The sequence below is a fragment of the Arvicanthis niloticus genome, chromosome 1, assembly GCF_011762505.2.
Source record: "Arvicanthis niloticus isolate mArvNil1 chromosome 1, mArvNil1.pat.X, whole genome shotgun sequence".
Taxonomy (NCBI): domain Eukaryota; kingdom Metazoa; phylum Chordata; class Mammalia; order Rodentia; family Muridae; genus Arvicanthis; species Arvicanthis niloticus.
In genome coordinates, this window is record NC_047658.1 from 62,107,474 (window position 1) to 62,129,466 (window position 21,993).

A 21,993-nucleotide genomic window follows, 5' to 3' on the forward strand; every position below is an offset into this window, starting at 1 on the left:
GAGATTCAAATTAAGTCCTTCCAGGCTAATGTTCTTTATATTATCCAAGCGTTCAGAAGAGACCCGTGCACCCCAATGGCATATGAAAGCAGCATATTTAGTAAAACCTTGTATATAAGGCCCAAGTTCACTCACAGAATAATCTTACTATAAAGAATGCTTATGATTGACAGGAGATTCTGCGAAGTTCAGCACATCACAATTATATTAAAATGAAACACCCACTCTCTTTTCTGCAAATTCATCATCCATACATTTTATTTCGGTCTCATACATGTCTGAAATGATTTCTAGCCAATTTTGGAAAGAACATTTCTTTTTCAGCAAAACTAATTATACTTGTAATAGTTGCCATGCTTGTCGTGTGCCTGGCACTGTATTAAGGCATTTACATCTATTATCCCACTGCCTTTCCATATACCAATCCCTATTGTTGGCATTCTTTACAGTCAGTCAGGACACATGTGTACATGAAGCAGAGTGATTGTCCAACTCAGTAACAAATAATGCATTACAAAGCCTGTTCGACAACCAAGTTAGCCTGTAACCAAAAGCCTCTAGGAAAAATGTCTGTCTCATCACGACCTCCCTCTTCCAATGGTGGTCAGTGAGGTGGCCATCTTAGCTGGCCTCTAATAAGGCTTACAATCCCAGGGCTAAGTCTATCCCAAATTTTGTATGACCAGTCCTTACTAGCCAAAGACCTTTCAAGTATATATTATAATACTTTCCAGCTGAGACATCAGTACCCCAGGCTCCTTTGTTCATGGAATGTATCACAATCCAGTACCTGTTATTTTACTTCTGCCTGCGTTGTTAATCTAGCACTCTCAATCCATTTTGAAGCCTTTTCCGTGCAGTATCTCACCTCCCAAGTCAGCAATTCATTCGGTGAGTTCCTAGTAGAATTCTCTTTGCCCTATTCTCAAGACTTTGAATTCTCTCTATGCGATACCTTTGCCAAGTATGGTGTTTTCAGATTTGATGTTGAAAATCTAATCAGCTGGCTGTATTTTAAGGAATGAAAATTAGTTTTTCTTAAAGAAAACATCAAACACTAAGCTCACATTGGCTTAAAGAGCCGAATTGGCCAACCAAATGTGTCTTGAAGCAAACTGTATACCATCAGCTTTCCAAGACATTAGGACTATGGTTAAGCCCTTTAAAACATTGCAGAAACACTCTAGCTCATTACATTGGAAGTGTTTTGGTTTTGTTTTGTTTTGACTTAACTTCATTTGCTCTAATGTTTTGATTGTCTTCAAGTCAGTTGAATATTTGCTAAGTCCCAATTTGTATGCTAGACACTATTCAGGGTACTTTGGCTTGTTACATAGACCTAAAATTACAGCTTCTCTTATTTCTGTCACAATCCAGTGTCATCAACACTGACTGATTGTTTTGAGGGAGAAGAAAGTGATTAGTTGTTACAAGGAAAGCCTACTCTAAAGCCTTACCCATAGAAGAATCCTTTCTTAAAGTAAAATACCTCCTCCTTCGGCAGGTGTCTTGAAGGAGCCTCTTGGCAGGTATGAACTGAGGAAAAGAAAACCATACCTCAGTTTGCTCTGGCAAAAAGCAAAGATGAATTCATCTTTTAAACTTGGTTAAAGTTCTCTTTTATTTCTGCATTCCCATGGTGCTTTGCAGCTCTCTAGCAGTAATAATACTTTTATTCCATGTATGATTAAGTAGCCTTTTATGTCAGGAACCATGTCCTATACCTCTGTTTTCCCTTCCTGACAGACACAACCACAATACTTCACACAAAACTCTCTTCTCAGTGTTTGTTGACTTGAGTTGATCACTGGTGACCTCTTTTCTTTTCTGGGCACAGAGATACCATCACAGTCATTATTAGTTCATTATAGGTCTGTAATATCACAAGACACATGATCAGTAAGTGCTAAGTTGCTTCAAGCTGATTTGTTTCCTTGGATGGAGCTTTGTAATAATTTTATAACATATACAACAGTATATCCAATAATATAAATTGAGGAATTAGAACATTCACTGATGGTCTGCCCTGCCTGGTAAATCAGAAGAAGTCACCAAATACACGTATGTAGTACCTCCTCCAGTAGTACGTTTCTCTTTTACCTGACAAGTTTGGAAGCAAGAGCTGAGAAAAGAAGGGCTTCTCTAAGGTCATACAAGGATATTGTACAAATGCTGGAAGCAGAACCCACTCCTCATTACCTCCACCCCAGTTTTCCCCCATTGGAACATCTGTCTCCTCCTCATTCTGTCCACACTGGTGTTGCTTAAGACCAGGCTTCATCCCTCCCACCTGACCTGCTGCATCCGCCCCCTCACTGTTCTCTCTAACACCTCCAGTCCATCCTCCACACGGTTACCAAGGTGATCTTTTAAAGTGCTAACCAGATCATGTTCACACTGTTGAGCATCTTTCGGAAGCTTCCCCGGCTGCTGCATAGGGTCCCATGACCTGTGCTGTGGCAGGTGATCCGCCTTCTTGCTGCTGGGATTTACCTAGGCCCTATATTTGTTTTCCCAGTACCTAATCCCAAATCAGGCAATAGAAACACCTTATTACATTGCTGCTGATCCCTGTATATTTTTATAACCCTTCACAGAGAATTGACTCAGCTTACAGTTTCTTTTAAATTAAGCCTTGATGGATCATAGACTCAAAGGAACGAGAGAATACGCACTTGAAAATGTCTGTTTTATAGCCAGTAAATACATACCTCGCTTCCATTGACTGCCCAGTAACCTTTGAGCATATTGGTGAGGCTCAGCAATATGAGGTGAGGGCCACAGGATGTTTCTCTGAACTCTTTGTCAGGGCTTCCCAGCTGGTTCCTCACTAGGCCCTGGTTTACTCTAAGAAGTAAGTGTGGTTACATATTATATGAAGCCTGGTAACATTCCAACTTTTATCAGAGTAGACTTCAGCTACTCCCCCAGCTCACTTGGTAAATGCTTTCCCACCCGATTTCCCAGTTGCTAAAGTGTTTATTATTTATATATTTATGAAGCCAGTCCCCTGGGCTGCTGAACTTGCTTTAAAATGTTCCTGCCCCATCTGGCTTAAATAGAGCATACTAAGGAGCAATGGAGACACAACGGGGCCATGATGTTAGAAAGGAAAAAGGAACTTCCTGGCAAATAGATAGAAGCAAGAATTTCAGATTCTTTTCTTTTTCTTCTTTTATGCTGATGTGCTGAGGAAGAGAAGGTATTTTCAGCAAGGTATCTAACACTTTCTATCTGGAAGTTCATATTTCTACCTGAAATGATCTGATATTCAAAGTCTATGAGTCTGAGTCAATGAATGGATTATGAATTCTGTCTAAGCAGTCTGATCTTTAAGCCCAGAACAATAACAATGGCCTTTCTTCTTTAAACCTTATTTTATTATAGAATTTTTTTTTTTACTTTGTGTGTGTGTGTGTGTGTGTGTGTGTGTGTGTGTGTGTGTGTGTGTGTTATTCTTTTGGCCGTTCAATATATCTAAATGCAGACCACCTTGTAAGACAACCACTTCCTCACAGACAGGCTATTGACTTTGGGTACACTATGAATCTCTGGATTCTCCAGAAGCTCTATTGTCTGTGATAATGCACTCAATGGTCTGGAGTCATAAGTGCCTAGAGAAGTAATTCATTCAGCATTTCTCAGGTCCAGGTCCAGGCCCGGGCCCAGGCCCAGGCCCAATTCTGTTATTTACCACTTATATGTCTACAGGGATGCTGCTTCATCCAGCCTTTCATGCCTCAGTTTCCCTATCTCCTACATGGAACTCATTGTTATCACACTTAGGTGATAGACTTGCCAAAAATTAAGCTTTGTAAAAGAACGTCACAGTAAAGACTCAGAACATACCAGGGGTTATTTTGTTTATAAGACCTTGATGCATCCCTGCTTCCCTTCTTCCCCTTCGCTTTCCAGTGTCCCTCACAGTTGTTGGCTAAGTTTGACCCACTTAAATAAGGGACTAGACTCATAAACCTAAGAAACTCACCCAGACGATTGGCTCCTAATCTGTCACCTTCTGGTTTTGGCTGCATGTCCTCTGTTCACCCTCTCTAAAGAATGACCCAGACCTCTTCCTTTTAACAGCAATTCCTCAGAAGGAGAGACAATAGCAAATATTTTGGCATTATTCACTGGAAAAGATAATAGCTCTTTTTTGCCTTCCTTATTTAAAGCATGATGGATAATAGTTTAGCAAGCACTTAGCAAGGACTGTACATAACCCAGTTGAATAGAGTCTCTGATTTGTATTGTTTTCCCTCTTAGCAAAGGAGATGAGGTCAGGGTGCAGTGTTCTCCATGAAGGAGAGCAGGAGAGAAGCCTGGAGCAGCAGACTGAGGTTGTCTGCTGCGACCACAGGTTGCTGCTGCTCACAGTCTGATAGCAGGATGCCTGCTGTTCATTTGGCCTTTCCTAAAGGGGCTAGAGGGCAAAACAAGGACTCAATTCCCCAGGTTAACACAGGTAATTTAAAAGTTTCATACTCTCTCAAAAATGCCTAGTGATGGCCCATCTCTAGGAAAATCACAATTAAATTAGCCAGACAACCTTTATGATATCTACTCAGGACCTCCAACCTAGCAAGCTCAGCCTATCCAATTTGTCCTCTGATTGAAAGGGTTAAAACTAATCATAATGTATTGGCTGCAGCATTATTAATAGAACAATGATTTGAACAAGACAGAAACTTCCTTTCTCAGTCTAAAACCTGAAACTAGTCCTTTGGCTCAGTATTCAATTTTTTATATAATAATCTAGTAACTTTTTCCCCCTACTCTATGGCTCCTCCATCTCCAGCATTTGATTTTTGTTTTTGTTTTATTTTTTAAAGGCAAAGGATTGATTTGTATGAATCAGTTGGGAGGGAAAGAGAACCTGAAGCCTTGGGAAGAAAATGTTTTTGTGGGACAGATCTGTTCTGTTCTATTACGTGAGCCAGAGCTCACATTCCCTTGGCCAGAACTCAAACACATGGCCACACCCAACTTCCAGGGTGAGGTCTAGTTTTAACCTCTGGAAGAAAAGTACATCAGTTTGGCAAAGTAACTCTGGTCTCTGGCTCAGAATCACTATGACAGAAACCAATGCCTACAAAGCTCTTGTTCTGTGCAAGGCTTTGTACTATGTCTATTTAGGAAAGGTGCTTTCATATGTCATATAATTCATCCCTTTAAAGCATGTAATTCAGTGATTTTTAATATATTCAGAGTTATACAACCATTACCACAGTCAATTTTAGAGCATTTTTATCAAGCCTAAGTAAGCTTCATGCCTGTTAGTAATTCCTCATTGGCTCCCACTGTTCACCCCAATCCCCCAAAATTACCAAGCTTGTTTCTGTTCATCTAGACTTCCTTTGCTAAACGTTTTATACAAGTAGAATGTCTGCATTCTTTAATAAAATTATCACAGTTCTGCAAGGCAGACATGTTGTTGCTCCCATTTCACAGATGAATTTTCAGGAGCTTACACACTTTAAATAATTTACTAAATCTTGCTCATTGTTGAAATGGATAATACTGTAGTATATTAGTATATTCCAATCTTTTTCTTTTCTCCTTCTTTTTCTTCTTCCTCCTCCTCTTCTTTCTCTTCTTCTTTGTTAACTATCATGGCAAGAAACTGACTTCACAGCAAAGACACTTAGGGGTCAGAGAGTTCAAGGTTTAATGCTTGAACCCTTTACTCTCCAGGTATATACTGCTTAATCCTGCAAGCTTCTCAGTGTCATCTTCTCTAAAATGAAAATAATAAACTCCATTTGCTGGAAGTATTCAGTAGGCTTACCATATGTGAAACCTGATCTTACAGCCTTATGTAATTGATGACCTGCCAGAGTTAGTTGTGCTTGTGTAGAAGTAAAGCTCTCATCATAACTGAGCTATAAATTTTGTTCCGTGTATGGACAGAAAAATGCCATTGTAATTTGCAGTCTACAGTAAGATGATGACAATCCAGGAGTGGCTGATAGGCCCCAGGAAGCTCTGCTACAATGAGGATTAGGAAGAAAGGAAGCCAGGTATTCTCTGGGACCAACAAGCATATGAAAAGCCTCATATCAGCTTCATATCTCAATTGGGCAGAGCAGCTTGTTAGAGGATCTGGAAGGAACCAGCTGAGCCAGTGTAAGTTTGAAGCTCCTTGGGAAAGAAGATAAGCTGGTTGAGTTTCTGTAGGCATAGAGCCAATAATGAGGCTTCCAACGTAGCATCACATGTCTGTCTTCATCACTTTCTGCTCAGACAGAGATGTCAGAGCCTTCTACTCAGGAACCAAATGTGTACTTGAGAGACCCAAGGAAGTAGAATGAAAGGATGAGTAAATCCTGCTGCTCTTTTACAGAACTATTTCCTACCTAACCTTGACCTGAGCCATGGTTACATACCAAAGTCGAGAGTGGAGAAGACAGAAGACACAGTGAGAAAGTTACATTGGGTGTGACTGCCAAAGTTATGTAGACAGAAGTGGCCATCAGAGAAAAGGGCTGGACAAACGCACATGTCAGTATTAAAATTGTTTTCTACAATCCAGGGCCTTGGCTATTTTCTAAGTCTATATACAAGTGACTTAACCCCTTTGATCCTCCATTGAAAGAAATGTTGCTGGGAGTTTGACTTGTAACAGTACATACTACAACCTGCATAATTCCAAGAGACTTCATTCACATACACGAGCCAACAGACTTCTTTTGTAAAGAACCAGAGCTAAGTGTTTTAAGTTGTACATAGAATATGCTTTTATTGAAATAGTGAACCCTGTCATTGTAATATACAAGTAGCCAAAGGTGATACACAAGTGAAAAAGCATATGTATGTTACTAGAAAGCTTTGCCTATGAGAACAGATATTTGAATGTCATGTATTTTTCATGTGCAATAATATATTATTGTAATTTTTGTTTTTGCCTAGCCATTTATAAATTGTGAAAATTTATGCAGATGGTATCATGGCAGACAGTACAACAAATTTGGTCCATAGGTCATGGTTTACAGCACATAAATTAAATATGTCCAATGTCTTCTATAGACATGTAATATGGTATCCTGATTATTGTAAAGACAAAAGAGAATGCATGAAAATGATCAGCATAATGCCTGACCCTTAACAATGCTCAGCAAATTAATACCACTATTATTAGCCCTGTTTTTAAAAAAATAGAAAATTATTTCTCTATTTACCACTGACTTTTGGAAAAAGAGGCAGTTATAGTTTGGTTGTTTAGTCTTCTATTATTACAAATAAAACTTACATTAAAATTTGAGAACTAACTGGTTTGGGCTGGGAAGGTGGTTTAGCCAGCAGACCTGAGTTTGATCCCCAGAACCCACATTTTAAAACACTGAGCATGGTCTCATGCACTTGGCTCCGGGGAGGCAGAGCCAGCAGATCCCTAGGGATTGAGAACTGGTCAACCTAGCCTACTTGGGAAGCCTGAGGCCTGTAAGAGACCTCCTCTTAATAATCAAACAAACAAAACAAAAACAAAAATCCTCACAATAACAACAACAAAATCAATACCTGCAGAATGGCGCCTAAGGTTGTCCTTCGGCCTCCCATGCTTACACATAGAAATAATTTGTTCAGTTAGTTAGGGGCATTAATAAGCTACCCAGTTTGGGTTTTTTTCCCCCCCTTTCTCTTTCAGTATTGCCTCATTAGCCTATAGATATTTCTTTAATGATTGATCCGTGCTACCTGCTGCTCCAGGACTAAAGGAAATTGGGTCTTTCCTATAAGAGAGCTTTCACTAATTCAGAAAGTGGTTATGTATACCTCAGAGGTGCTCACGATCTTTTCTCCTTACTAAATTTTTATGTTAGTCTTTAAAGATCAATATACGTGCTTTGTTGTGTCTACACCATATCAATTTTACAATCTTGTTGTATAGTTTCTAATTTATACATGTAAAAATTTCAGACAATGTGTGTGTGGTCAGATGGCTTTAAATAATGACATTGACCAAGCTTTGAGACCACTAGCCTAGGGGGAAAACAGATACATACATCTGAGCGAGAAATTGGAGTTGCCTTGAATGTCACAGGCTCTTTATAGGGGCACAAACATTATTCAAACATGAATTGACATTTACTCTAGTGTCTACTTTGGAGCAGACTGGAAACAAAATACTGTATGTTTTTAATTTCATAAGAATATAGCAGGAGAATAAGATATATAGTATTATACTCATTTTATAGACAAGAAAGTAGGGTTCAATTCAGAGACATTAAGCAACCTGCAAAGGTCGCTTGAATGAATCAGAACTGTCTAACTATAAAACATCTGACATTTTCTGCTCTGGGCGTCCTTGCATTGAAAAAGTTCATGAAAATGAATTATATTTTTTATATGTTCGTAAACTTTTCTCTCCCTCTCTCTCTCTTTTTTTCTCTTTAGTTTTTCTAGAAAGGATTTCTTCCACTAACCCTTGGTGACCTGGAACTAGCTCTGTAGACCAGGCTGGTTTCAAACTCATAGAGAAATCCATCCACCTGCCTCTGCCTCCCAAGTGCTGAGATCAAAGGCATGCACCACTGCTGCCCCTAGCTCATACACGCTTAACTGAGGGGCTTTTGAGTTTGTATGTTTGCTTGTTTGGCTGGTTTGGTTTGGTTTTGATCAACCAGAGCTGGGTTATTAAATGCTAAACCAGTAAGAGTTTCACTTCTCCAGACTCCCTTGATTAAGCCCCTCTCCCCAGCTCCTTGAAACAGGCTTCTCCCTCTATGACATATCCTGGTCACCTCCCACTTATCAGCATCAGCCCATTTTATGTAATACTAATACCTGAGTAGATACTTTAAAAACAATAAAAACCAACCAACCAAACAAATAACCTTATTTTTTTTAAGGTTCTAGAGTCTGTGAGTCCAAGAGCAAGGGTTTGCCTCTGGGGAGGGCATTGCTGCTGCATCTGAACATGCAGAAGCTATCGCTTGATAAGAGTGCTGAGCTGCCTTTTACGGCAAAGCTTTTCTTCTGGACATGAACCCACTGCTCCAACACAGACACTAATTCCTCTATGAGCCTTCTTAAATCACCTTTTAATAGACCCCACTGCTACGCCATTGGAGTTAAGTCTTCAGTACATGAATTTTGTAGGATACATTCAGATGTACACACATACATGTCCATATAAGACTCAGTATAAAGGGCACCGGAGGCATTGCCTAACAGATATGAATGCTTGCCCTGTAAGTATGAGGGTATGACCTCAAATCTTCATCACCCATGTAATAAACGTATCACAGATATGTATGCCCAGATTCCAGCTCAGTAAGAGACCTTGTCTCCAGGGAATAAGCTACAAGGAAGACACCAGCTATCCTGTTCTAGCTTCTCCATGGGTATGCATTCCACATACTCATGCATATACCATACAACACGTATATAACATGACACATACATAAAGAGAGAGAGATACATAGACAGACATTGACAGGGACAGACAGACAGAGTGAGAGAGAAAGGGGGGAGAGAATGAATCATCTCATTTTCCAAGAAGTTATAATGACCTCACAGTCACAGTCTATACTGGGTGCTGTTCACCATAGATAAAGTTCTTATAACATGACATGCCTTACCTATTACCCTTTTCTTACTTCCTGAACTATAGCCTCTTAGGGCAGAAAGAACCTGATGCTGACTACATTGATTTTCTAGTTTTCAGTGTGATCATACAGCGCTCAGACAGATCAGGTAGGCTCTTTATAAATAATTATAGAGACTTCATTCATTGACTGAGAATCTGAGATAAAACTTGGTCAAAGAAATGCATTAAAGTTTGTTTTCTCTAAGGATCCTAGGGCAATCGATGGGTCAAGTGATGATAAAAATTAGTAAAATAATCTTTTATGGGCGAAGACTTTTTTATTTTCATCCATCAGATGCTAAAGAGAACACACATACATATACCCCAGTGGAATTTGTACTAGCTATATATGACTTACATATAGTTAGTTCTATAAATACGTGTGTATTTAGTGAACACGAATGCCTAAGAGTAGATTACCCCAGTTTTCTAGACAGTCTGTAGATTACTGACTGCTCAGCAAAAGGGTAAAGTCCATTTCCATTCTCCATGGCTGCTGGACCAATCTCACTGAATTACCAGTTGCTCTGAATCTCCTTAATCCTAAAGCCATTTCCCTTCTGGGGGCATAAAGCTTTACCTCTTTCTTAGAAGAGAATTAGCATTTTACTAAGAGCTTTTATGGTGTTCTAGATACTTAGCAGAAATGATCTCATTTAATCCTTAGACATTTGCACAAGCCCGCAGGTCCTGAACCCAAAAGAAAGTGGATCAGGTTAAAAACAAGCCAAGATTTTTTTTTAAGAAAACAGGAAATAAAGGGAGGGTATCATGACTAGGCAATGTCTGAGTTAATAAATATTGTTAACTTTAGTTATATCCTTCATAAGGGACCACAGTAGATTAATTTATTGCTGATAAGATATTGTTGGCCGCCTTCCGATCTGGGCCCGAGCACTGAGCAGATCCCAGGTGACAGCTCTGCCCCCAATCTCACAGAATCCAGGGGAAGCAGCAGGGCTCCCAGGAGCTCTAACCTGGGCAGTATCTTAGGTAAGCAGACAGGAAAACCTGCCCCAAACAGGGAGTAACTGGGACCCACTAGGACCCAGGAAGTCACTCCTGGCCAGGAGCACTGGTACTTTCCTTTCTGCACCTGAGCACTGAGCAAATTTTGGGCCCTAGCTCTTACCCCAGTAGTAACACCCACCCCACACAGTTCTGATACAACCAAGATAATAGGAAAGATAGGCTCCAGTCAGAGACAGGGCAGGTAGCACTAAGGAGATCCAGATGGCAAAAGGCAAGCACAAGAATATAAGCATCAGCAACCCAGGGTACTTGGCATCATTAGAACCTAGTTCTCCCACACAATAAAGTTCCAAATTCTCCATATTACTAGGAAAGCAAGATTCAGATTTAAAATCACTTCTAATGATGATGATAGAGGACTTTAAGAAGGACATAAATACCACTCTCAAAGAATTTGAGAACACAGGTAAACAGGTAGAAGCCCTTAAAGTGGAAACACAAAAATCCCTTAAAGAATTACTAGAGAACACAACCAAACAGGTAAAGACATTGTGGCCATTAATATATTTTGTACAAAGCAGAGATTTTCTAGCTAACTCAGAACACAGCTTTCTTCTTTCTATCCCCCAACTTGGCTATATATGAAGAGCTTTTCTTTAATTTGTTTTATGACAGGAACAATATTAGAGCATCTGTTCCCAGAATTTTTTATTTTATAGAGTAAAAGCATTACAGAAAATAAAACCTTATAGTTCAACAGATTTATGAACTTTCTCCTCACCAGTTTCAGAAACAAAGAGATAATAGCAAAAGCAATAGGAAAGAAAGACAAATGGGAGGAAGAACATACCTATAACAAAAGAAGACCTGATTTTCTGAGTAAGAAAATGTAGCCTATGAAATTTTCTTATTCTTCTTTGAATCACAAAGAGCAAGGATCACTGTATAGGACTACTGTGCTACTGTGTATGGACTTTGAAGTCTTATAGGTCTTGCTTTAAATCTCAGCTCATTAATTCCTTCATGTCAAAATTGAAGCAAGTTCATCTGTAGTCATCAAGATGCCAGTGGTTCCTGTCCTCATTCTTCTATTACTAGTCTTCCAAAGGAGCTAGAAAAAATCCTGTCCAGGATCCGGGATCTTCTGGATCCCACCAGTTCTTATTTTTTTTTTTTTTTTAAGGCGTGTAACAGTAGCCATTAGTCAATATTCTCACTATGTTGGTGCTAATGTCTAAGAACAGTCACATTAGATTGGGAGGTCACCATCAGCTCTGAAACAAAACAAAAGACAAACAAACAAACAAAAACCAAACAAAGTAACGGAGAGTGGACACAAGAGTGGACACAAATGTCATTTAGACCTTGACACTAGACAATGTGGCCTTAAGAGTAATTGAAGCCAAAGAGATCTAATGCTAAGTGGTAGGGTACTTTATATTTAAAATGTTGGGATGTAGAAGGCTCAATTGAGAATACTTAGAATAGATTAATGGGTACGGCAAAGATGGTTCAGTTGTCCGAGCACTGCTTGTACAAACAGGAGGATCTAAGTTTAAATTCCCACCACTCAAGTTAAAAGGCTGGGTGTGATCACATAGACCTAGAACCCCAGGACTGTGGGACACAGAGACAGGAGAATTACTATACTGGTGTGTACTGGATACCAGCCCATTTCCAGATTCAGTGAGAGACCTGTCTTAAAAGAATAAGGCAGATATGATAGACACCTGATGCCTCAATATGGTCTTCAGACACATGTGCATGTGTACTGCATGTACACACACACACACACACACACACACACACACACACTCATATACACTCAAAGTTTAAAAAACAGAATGGACATATAATGTAGAAAAATCAAGGAGTTTAGGAAACAAAGAAAAAAGAAGATTCATTCAGCAAGGTGAAAGTTGATTCTGCCAAGTGCTTAGCAAAGGTCACATAAACAGGACTACGAGTTGGCCACTGACTTGTCTCGATGAAGATGTCATCATTCACCTTAATAAGAGCAATTTCCATGGTACAGTGACAGCAAAGTCACCCAAGGAGAGAATATATGTGAGAAAGTAGACACAGTATATGTTCTGCTGTTTCAATTTCCTACTAGCTATGGGTATAATAGTAAGACGTAAGCTCTGCCGTCTTAACCTTTGATAATTATTCTGACTGCCATGTGTGAATAAACCCACCTCTTCTTTCTAGCCAGAGTGTTCTCATCTACCAGAGGCAGTACAGTGTATTTCAGAAAGGTATTTTGGGGGGAAGGTTAAATGAGAAATGTGGGGTTTAGCTTATCACTAGCCCATATTAACTACATAATAAATATTAACAGCATCACTAAAGTTATATAAGTGGTGCTCATATATATGCATACATATATGAGATTATATAAATATGTATGCATATATATGCATGCACATTTGTATAAATGTAAGGCTCTATATAATTCATTATGTCTGAGAGTAATTAGTGACATGAGGTAGTAATCACAAATGAATTTGTGTAAAGGTGTGATTACTCATCAAAGGGAGGCTGAGAAATATGTGGAAATAATAAGTGCTCACCTGTGTTAATATTTTACGTGGTATGCCAATGGAGAAGTTAAGTGATGGGGAGAAAGCACAAAATAGAAATGGCTTCTGGGGGCCTAGCAGGATGGCCAAGAAAGTAGAGGCACTTGCTATAAACCTAATGAGTTTAATCCCTAGGATCCATATGGTAGAAGGAGAGAGTGGACTCCCTGGGGTTGTTCTCTGACTTTTGCACATGCACCATGGTGTACATGCACAAAAATAGATAAATCAATGTAAATTTAAAAGAAAAGGAGCAGCTTCAGGGAGATTTGGGAAAATCATAGAAACTGGCAATCACTGAAAGGACCAAACTATTTCAGGTAATAGGTGACTAACCATACACACACACACACACACACACACACACACACACACACACACACAGGAAGTAGCTACTACTGATGTTGAAAACATAGGTCATCTGCTCTTTGCCACACATGGTGTTTATACTTGGCTTTGCTTATGAACTTACATGCTCAAGACTCCCCAAACCCTCAATTATGTTACATACGTTTGCTTCTACAGAGTGTAGTATTAAGAATATCCGTGAAAGTCGAGGCAAGCCATATAGATGTATAGCAGTACCCCACCTAAAGAAAGCAGTTTCCTTTTCCTCTCATGTGTATGTGTGAATAGTGTTCATGTATGCGTGTGTGCACATTCACATGTGTATCGGTGCATTTATGTGTGCATAAACTTGACTGTGCATATTTTACTTAGAGACTTAGAGAATGTTTAAAATAAGGAGAAGGTAGCCTGTGTGTGATCAAAGGGGGGATAGTCTGTATGATCAAATTAAGTTGGCTACAAAGTCGTTCTCTGAAAATTAGAGAGCTGAGAAAGTCTGTCATTATAGACCTGCATATTCTACATAGCATGGTGGCGTCTCTAAAGCCCAAAGCCCCAGGATTTAACCAACCCTGAGGGTTACCAAGGAATGATGATTGCATACCTTTAAGATACCAGATTTTTTTCTTTTATCTCCCCACCCCCCATCCTTTTTTAAAGGCACGTTGTTGCTATGTGTAGCACAGGCTGTCCCTGAACTTGTCATATTCCCATTCCCAAGTGCTAAGCATAATAGTTGTGTGCCACTACCCCACCTAAAGAAAGCAATTTCCTTTTTCTCTAATGTGTATGTGTGAATGGTATGCATGTGTGTGTTTGCACATTCACATGTGTATAGATGCATTTATATGTATGTATATGTGGATGTGTGTGTGTGTCTGTGTGTGTATGTATACATGTAGATGCATATGGAGGCTTAAGGCTATTGTCATTTCCTCATTACTATCCACATTAAAGCAAGGTCTCACAGCTGGACATAGAGCTAACTGGTATAGCTAATACAGTTAGCCTGTTTGCTCGGGGAAATTCCTTGTCTCTAGAGCTGAAATTGCAGGTGGGCTGCTACACCCATCTGGCACTTACATGGGCTCTGGAAATCCAAAACCTGGTTATCATACTTGCTCTGCAATTGCTTTAACAGCTGAGCCATTTTCTTAGCCCCGAGATAGCAGTTTTTAATAGCAACAATAATAATTTATACTGACTTCAGAGGAGTTGGACAAGAGAGATACCTGTCTCCCCTGGCACAACTTGATTTAATGCCAGGAAATAACAGGTCCATGCAAAAATTCATTAGTTTTTATGGGATTGGTGACAGATGCTTATTTGAAAGAAGGTCAAAAGCTATCAGTGGAACATCAGAATAGATAGGAAACATACTCTAAATATGCTTTTCTAGACTTGCAAGTTCTTTTGATTAGTGGCAAAGTAGAAGGAAGCTAATGAGCTTGGCTGATTGGAGTAGAAGGAAGAGGTGAAATTGAGAGAAAGGCTGATGGACTGATTTTTGTAGCCCTGAGCAAGGCCCCTGTGGTCTTCCATTCTCACAAGAAACCCTGCATCCTAGTGATGCTTCTCAACCTGAAGACCAGGCATCTCTGAATTTCCCCACTGCACTTTCATAACATCCAAGAAGACTTTTTGGTAAAGAACAACTGACATTTAAAAGATACTTGGAAGAAAAGTCACACATAAATATTCATAATAGAAGTGTGGTTAAGAACAATACTACCAGTCGGTATATACGTGTTATTAAAAAGGGGTGGGGGGGAGATACTATTTTTCTCATATATTCTGCTTGATTTTTTTAGGTAGACATGAGTGTACCCATTATAAATAAAACAACAGCTTATATAGTCAGTTACTTGCAGAGTTGGAGTCTTAAAAATATCAGTTAATCACCAACCATCATCTTATTATTTCTACAAAAGATCATCATCAAGAAATGTGTCCATTGTCTATCAGTTGTGAGCAGTTTAACTCAAATGATTTCTGTGGTAGGACAGAATGTAGGAGTGTGGATTTTAAACTGAACAGTCTAGAAAATGACTCCATTTCTGCTGGGTAGTTGATGTGTAATGCTGTCTAAAAGATTGGTTACTCTTTCTGATTCCTAGTTTTGTTTTTTGTTTTTTGTTTTCATCTGCAATGTATTTTTAATGCTAGCACCCACTTCGTAGGAGCATTCTAAAGATAAAATGAACTGATGCATGCTAAGCACTTTGAAAACTGCTTGGCATGTTTGCCCAATAAATGGTTGTCATTATTATTCAAAAGGCGCTTTCTAGGGGAAATGATACCTGATGAACCTTCTGACATCAAACTAACTTTTGTCAGATGGGAAACAAGACTCAAACACAATGCTCATACCTTCCTTTTAACAATTCTTATTTAATAATATCTTTTCTCATTTCCATAGTTTACAATTTTCATAGCTTCTATTCTTGGGGTCGGCATAGGAGGATAGAAAGACTTTGTACTTGATAACAGAAGACCTGGGCTTAGATTCAAGTTCCTGTCACTCTTAGGAATTATGAACTATGTGACCTGGGGAAGTTATTAACCTTTCTTGCTACAATGTTTTTACAGACACAATGAGCAGGGTGGACTTGTTAGTCTCTAGGATTACTGGTCTCCTCCAAGTTCACCAAGCACCAAAAGTTCCTTGGCCTCTGATCTCTAGCATTTGGTAGTTCTGAAGCCTTCCTGGTCACTGAGAGACTCATCAGAATAGACGTATGTTTTGCACTGTGACTATGCTATTGCAGGGCTGGGTCTTTGCAGAATTATTATAAAAACCCCAAATAGCACACTTCGGTATGCATGCATATATGTGCATCTCTCTGATGCGGGGCTCTTCTCCACATTTCTCTGTTTTTGCCTTCTCCCCACTGGTTTGGGTGGATCCACCTTAACAAGGTATAGGGGAATACAAGCTAGGAGAATGAGAGCGCTGTATGGATGGTGGGAAAGCATCCTATTGGTTAGTACTGGTACATCCCAAACACCAATTACTGTCACTGCCTCTGAAGCTGTTATTTTCTTCAGGATGAGTTACAAGGAAATATATGTACCCAGCCACTGAAAATGCTGCATGGTCACCCCCTGTGATGTAAAATATGAGCGTCTAGGAGGGGCTGTTTTATAATTCATCAGGTTCCGCTAGTGAGTTCTGCCGGAGTCTTAGTTATCAAGGCAAGTGTGAACCGGACAGGAGACAGGAGAATCTGGCACCAAGGAAACGGGGAAAGCTGCTTTCAGTGTCTCCTGCCTCCTCCCTGCTTTGTTTCCTAATTTTGTGCTCGGTAAGTTTCCTGGCTTGACAGCCAATTGTTGTTGAATAAGATTGGCAAATATATCTGTCGCTTGGAATATGCACTTGCTGTCAGAAGTCTGTGTCAGTGTTTGGGCTTCTGACAAATTCCACAATTTCCCTTTAATGATCAAAATAGCTTAAAAAATGAAACAGAACCCAAGGGATCAATTATTTACCTGGATCCTTGGAAGGCTGCTTTCCGTGGTTGCTAAAGTTTCTCGGGTTTCGTTCTGTCAGTTTCATTTGTTGGGTGAGCTTTGAAAAGAACAAGTCTCTTTGTCATAAAATTGTTTTTCTTAGCTGCCAAAACGAGGTATGTACAGGGCAATTTATCCATCCCCACCCCCCTACTGACTCTCCCCAGCGAACCGTAAATCTTAAAACAGACTGTTCGCCTGGTTACCAGCTCCGACCGAGCTGAACCTGCGCAAGGCAAGATTCAAATTGCAATCTTTTGTGTGAACAGAACTGAGGGGCTGTGAATAATTGGCATTGTGGAGATTATTGTAAAACACAGTATGGTGGTCGCCTCTGCATTTTGCTAGGCTGGGATCAGATTTGCATTTGTTGTGCCTGTTGATGGGGAGAGAGAGAGAGCCCCGAGTCATTCCCGCAGGACAGAAAGATGCAGAAGACATACCGGGATCTGTGTAACTTGTGGCTGTGTGCTGTAGTTCCCTCTTGCCATTAACAACTACCTGAAGCTGTATTGTGGATCTCTGCGTGTGCTGCTCTGTATCCAGGTTTCAGGTCCTTGCTCCATAGAATGTGTGCTAACTCCTGGTCTTGTGAACTGTACAGTACTATTTCCTTGCAAGGTCTTTCTTTCCACACTGCTTTCTGTCCTGTTTTGCGTTTGCCCAAATCTCTCAGAAACCGACAGCTTGAGGGACTTTTTTTTTTTGAGAAGCAGATTTAACTGTAGTGTCATATGGCATATTATATATGGAGAGGAATAGCAAAGACATTTTCTTGAATGTTTCAAGTGTGCTTGGCTTGTGGATGTTTGCTTTCTTTCATCTGCAAGAAGCTACTGTCTTCTGATCCCTAATTGTCTGGGTGAAGTGTTTACCTTGCACATTGAATGTGCTCTCTCTTTCTAGATAGACGTAGAACTGGCAGAAACACTCTTATCCTGAAGGAGGGCAATTTGCTGTAGCATCTCTCTGCAAAGAAAATGCATGCCTTTTTATTTCATCAGGAAACTTGCTTCTCCTTAGTAAGTGATTTGGTCATTGGAATCATCACATTGCACATCAAGTTGGGTCTCCCCTCCCAAGATTCTTTCTGACTGTTCCAAAAGACTTGGAAATTTGAGGTTACAGAATATATATATATTTTTTCCACAAACATTTCTCTCCTATATTTTCACACACACACACACACACACACACACACACACAAATGGGTTTTCTATATTTCTTTATTTCTCTGAATAAGTTCTGCTTAAAATGCAGAAGGGCAATGTGTTGTGGTTGGCACTTAGGGTGTGTAACCTGAGACTTGATTTTTAATCTACAATGTGGTGTCCCAGGAGGGGTCTGTAAAATTTCTAAGTTCAGCTCCAAACCTTTGGGCTTTCACAGTAATGGTCCAGGTAGGAAATCGAGAAAATCACTGCAGATATAAATGAACATCTGTGTTTAATGGTGCAGCCAGCCCATGACATTTTATAAAGCTCAGGACAAATGGCTAAAGGTTCCTGAAAGTGTGAGTCTACCGTACTGCCAAGAAAAATATAATTATGAAGTACCCTTGAGATGTGTATTATGCAGTGAGTTTTATTGTGGCACATTTTTTTTAAAAAAATGACATGCCAGAATCCGGACTGTATTATTCAGTATCTGGGTTTCAATTCATGTGGCTTAATACAGAAATAAAGCAATGTGCCAAACTCAGGAAACTGAGTTTCTTCTCATGTAGGGATGGTTTTTCCATCTTTTCCACCCACAAAAGATGAGCTCTATTTATAAAAACAAAAGACAATTTAGCCTGAGTTATTCACAATTACATTTATAGCAAGAGGGGCTGGCATGCAGCTTGGTTGGCAGAGGGCTTGCTTAGCTCTGGGGTTGATCTCCAGAACATCATAAACCAAGCATAGTGGGACACACCTGTAATCCCAACAACTGGAAGCTGGAGACAGAAGGTTATCCTTTGCTGTGTATCAAGTTGAAGGTCAGCCTGAGTTACAAGAGACCCTATCTCAGTGAGGGAGAGTTTTATAGCAAGACAAAACTCTGACAAGAATGTTTTAGAAAGAAACAAGACACACATAGACAAATCATCTGTCTCAAACAATTTGTCATGAGATGGTCTTTCTTAGCTGTCAAAACGAGGTATGTACAGAGTGGCTTATTCATCTTCATCGCCCAACTGATTAAAGGCCAAAGTAGCAAACATGAATTTTGCCTTTGTGACATACAGACTTCCTTTCTAGAAAACGGAAAAAAAGTAGAGGGAGCAGAGCACAAAGGGAAAATGAGAGGTCTGTCTGCTACCGAGCGTTAATGGTGTCTCTCACTCTCCTTATCTGTACAGTACGGCAGGAGAAAGGTGGGAGCATTAAGTCTGGTGGATGGGGCAGAGTAATCATAGAACACAGCATTTGGCACAAAAGGGACACCTGTTAAAAAGGTAGTCATAATTTTCATAAATTGTGTTTTATAGATATTACTAACTTATTGCAATGAAAGTTAGTTGTGGAAAAATATACATAAGTAGACAGGGAAGTCATGACTTTTTTCTGGTTTGAAAAGATTTATTTCTGATAGCTTGATAATTTGTTTCTATTTCTACTTCAAAAACTTATTAAAAGACAGTTATTGTGTGTCTGTTCACATTTACCTAATTTTTAGAATGGTACCCAAATCCTCCTGCAATTATTCAAAGACTAAATTTCATTTTGAGGGAAAAGCATGGGAATAAACTGATGCCAAATAACATATCACAGCTCTTTATTTGGATTTATTTGGATCTGCCAAATAACAATTAGGCCACAGCCCCATCTCTAACATCACATTAAAGCACAAAAATAGAAGAGTCATGTAATTTATGATGTCCCAGCCACCCTTGCTGAGTGTTTCACGTGCATTTCTCCTTTAATATTCCTCACGGCTTTACCTGGTAGATGCTTTTATTTTTTTATCAAGTGGTAAAATGAAACTTGAGATATACTTATCCAAATATTACTAAATTGATGAGTTTAATATAGCATTTGGCATTCCTGGGATTTAGACTCACACCTTTCTGATTCCAGACTGTACAATGTAACCCTTGCTTAGATTTACCCAATAGACTTGCTGAGTTGTGCATGGTTCCATTCTTTTGGACCTTGGCCATAAGCTTTGACTTTTCTTATCTGAATATTTAATCCCTATCAGAGTTTGGAAGTTGATTTTAAAATTTGAAGTTTGGAAATTTGTTTACTCTCAATACTGGGGGCATCCCTGCAAAATACGCACTTATATTTCTGAGTAGTAAGACTAGGATTCCAATGGAATGGTTTTCCTGGAGCTTCTGTTTGCTTTTGCTTTCAACTTTCCCCCTATTAAATGAACAAACAATCACTTGAGTAAGAAACTGGTGTAAAAGTGTCAGACTAAAAGCTTTTAAAATGCCACCCTGGAATCACAAACAATTTGATCCATCAAGGATAAGTGTTGCTTTTCTTTACATCCAGAGGCATCGATTTACTTTGGCAATCAATTTTGGGGCCAACTGGATTAAAACCCCCTTTGTCCTTTATCATTTATGCCATTGGAAGACATGACTGCTTGTAGGAACCATGGCAAATTTCAGGTGTGCTTTCTGTGCCTGTAGTTTTAAGTTGTGGTTTTAAACCTGGGTACAATTAGAGGTGCCAGAAGGAGCCTTGCTTTACAAGCTGGCTTGAACCCAGCCCCAGACTCCAGAGCTCCATGTGGCCAAACAGCTATTACTGCACTTCTTTTCATAGGTTTGCTCTCCCAATCCCTCCTTTTCATCTCGGGTTGTGGTTGAAACAAAGACCCACCTAAGAGGAATTAACAGGACTTCTAGGCAGCAGATGTCTGTAATTATTAAAAACAAGGAATTGTGTGTGTGTGTGTGTGTGTGTGTGTGTGTGTGTGTGTGTGTGTGTGTGTTATAATGCAATGAGAATTATCAAACAATTAACATAGGTGATTTTTGCTTGTATTTTTGTAGCTGCTACCTTTATTTTCACAAGGTTTTCTATTTGGAATGTCTTAGGAAGTATTCCCTGCAACTTAACCTGGCAAGCTTTTTGTTTTGTTTTGTTTTGTTTTGTTTTTGCCATACAGTAAATATAGGAATTTCTTTCTCTTTATTGCAGAAAAAGATCAGTGTTATAACTTATATCCAAGAATCAGCTATGTTTCATCCTTATGCAAGTATATGGTACAATGAATACTTTGTACATAGGGTATCTAGATCAAAATATCTACTCAGTCTGAAACAGGGAAATAAAATAATTGCTCTGATGACTAACATTATGTACTATATTTATACTATATTTATTTTTCTTAGAAGAGTTGATGATAAAGATAGACAGAAAAATAAAGAAATAACGATAAAATTGGCCATTTGAGTTCTACACTGATGACTCTTAACAGGGCAAATATTGAATAGAGGTGCACTGCTTATTTTTATTTTCACTTTATGTGTCACATAAACTTTTATAATGTGTATTATTTATGTACTTAGGGAAGGGGGCAAAAAGCAGATTAAATGAGTTTGGGAAATGACTAATGCTATATTGAGATGAGTGAACACTGAAAGGAGAGTCAAGCCCAATGTTAAAAATGTACAAAATAATTGATAAAGGGATGTGCCCGGACCTAAGTGATGCAGTCATTTACTTGATATGGTTTCTTTGTTGTCTATTACAAAGTTTTTATGAAATATGAACTAAGTATGGAAAGAAAAGACCTACTAGGTGACAATATTGCAAAGCTGGAAGTATGAATCCTTGAACCCAGAGAGCTTATAATGTGAGGCCTGGATGACTATGTGAACCTGCAGTTCTATCAGAGAGTTCTACCCTACCATGGCATGAGCAGGTCACATTGCTTTCTGTTGCAATGAACAAAAACCATTACTAAAACCGACTTTCTCAATAAAGGGTGTAGTGGTGGTTCTAACTTTAAAGTACAACAGTCAACCCGTGTTTAAGAGGTCATACC

The 21,993-nt window shown here is 39.2% G+C and overlaps 1 protein-coding gene and 1 long non-coding RNA gene across 28 annotated transcripts in view; one reads left to right on the forward strand and one right to left on the reverse strand.

The window, feature by feature from the left end:
- Dlg2 (discs large MAGUK scaffold protein 2) overlaps nt 1-21,993 on the forward strand; it is a 1,841,012-nt gene that overhangs the window by 1,634,845 nt on the left and 184,174 nt on the right. Inside the window, exon 1 of one of the 27 annotated variants that reach the window (XM_034484776.2) lies at nt 16,530-16,796. The exons of the other annotated variants lie outside the window; for them this stretch is intronic. The gene's annotated coding sequence lies outside the window, so the exon portion shown is untranslated. Of the gene's footprint in view, nt 1-16,529; nt 16,797-21,993 lie in introns of those variants that run through there. 27 annotated transcript variants of the gene reach the window in all.
- On the reverse strand, nt 1,462-17,152 carry LOC143443018 (uncharacterized). The gene is made up of 3 exons (XR_013111682.1): nt 16,984-17,152; nt 2,712-2,847; nt 1,462-1,536 (listed from the first exon to the last, which is right to left on the reverse strand). It is a non-coding gene; the product is annotated as an uncharacterized LOC143443018 (long non-coding RNA).